We start from the raw sequence: 1,676 nt of genomic DNA on the forward strand, positions 1-1,676 counted from the left end.
TTACCATTTAGCTATAGTTAGGACTTCCAAAAGACAGTTTTAGCTCCACTGGCTACCTCCTGTAAGTATTCTTGATACTGTCTGACAGAAATTTCCTTGAGAAGTAGTGGTCGAGAAACACAGCGAGGCATTAGAATATTCTCCACGGCGTGCACTGAACGATTTTCAATCCCTTTGTTATCAGTGGAATACAAAGATTTTTGTGGTCTCAGTCACCTTTGTGGCCCACTGGTGTAGATGATAATCTTGCCAATTATCCCAGAACGCTGAATGCTCATAACTTGAAAAATAACTTGTTTCGGGTCCTCAAAGGTAAACTGAAAATTGGTCAACTTGAAAAAACAGGGCTTGTTCAAAGCTGTTACTGAACAATAATAGAACGGTCATAATACTGTCGAAAATCATTGAAGGCTGGAAATTTTTCACGTGCTGTTTCGTGAGCATATCGCTGTAGAACATATGCCTTTCAGGTTGAGCAGCCGTGAAAGGAGCTTGATTTAAGTGAGTCAGTCTAATAACTCCATTTTCCTAGTAAAACCCTTTTAGGCGCGATCCGACATAAACCCACACCTCTGTTTTCGACAAAGGCACTTCGACTATTCTGATAAATCAAGCTTGAAAAGACATCATTTGAGCGTTTTGTTGACAACAAGATGAAACTTACTCCTCTTGACCTTGGCTAAGTGCGACCATAGCGACACGACAGTTTGCAGTTTATTTAATGGATGTCCTCTGGTTTTTGTAAATACCTTTCTTTATGTGATGACATCTGAGTTATTGGCCACTCAGGCAGCTATACAGAGCGTGAAACGGCAAATGGAGTACCTGCTTTAGGAAATAACACCTCTCAAAAAATTGGATACTTAGGTTCTGACTGACTTTCCACGTTTTCCGCCCATTACGCAAGAATCCTACTTCAAAAACAGATACGGATAAGGAGGGAACAGTGGATATATCTGTACGGTTATGCACACTGAACCACAATCTATAAAAATAGCTGTTCCACACAGATTTCATTCAGCTATCACATACAAATACAGGTTTAGTGGTCCCTTTGAAACAGGGCTTTTCCTCCGTAAAGTGTCCAATTTTCAAGGCCCTATTGCCGGTTCTTATGGAGGTCGGCCGTCATAGTTTTAGGTGTACATCACCAACAAATTACGTGCACTTGTCGGTCGATCTCCCATGTGTGTAATAAGCTGGCCTCCACTGTAGAGGCTGTGAGAGAGGTATGCTCCGAAGTTGTTTGAAGTCTTGTTCGAACGCACAACTCATTCACAAGCGTGTACTAGTGACCAGCGAACACCTTTTGGCGGGTAGTGTATTTTTCCGAACTCTCAGGGATTACCTGCCGAACTTTAGGTGTCCCCAGTTTAGAATTCTTTCACATTCATCATTCAGGTTCCTCATAAGCCTTGTTGTTGTCGTCACATACCGCAATCAATTACTTCCTTTGTACGCTGAGGCTAATTCCGCCTCAAACTATTCTAATCCATATCTTGCACACCTGCAATAGCCCTGTTTTCTACTTTTCCACTTCTTCCCCCTCTGTAACTAAACAGTAATTAGAGTTCTGCCATGTTCCCCTGTAACATTTAAAAACTTTCGAACCACTTCTTGGTCGAGGTTTTATCTACACAACTCCGCTATTTGACTGACCGACAAACTGACCACCT

This window comes from Opisthorchis viverrini (genome assembly GCF_000715545.1).
Source record: "Opisthorchis viverrini unplaced genomic scaffold opera_v5_159, whole genome shotgun sequence".
In the NCBI taxonomy this organism is placed as follows: domain Eukaryota; kingdom Metazoa; phylum Platyhelminthes; class Trematoda; order Opisthorchiida; family Opisthorchiidae; genus Opisthorchis; species Opisthorchis viverrini.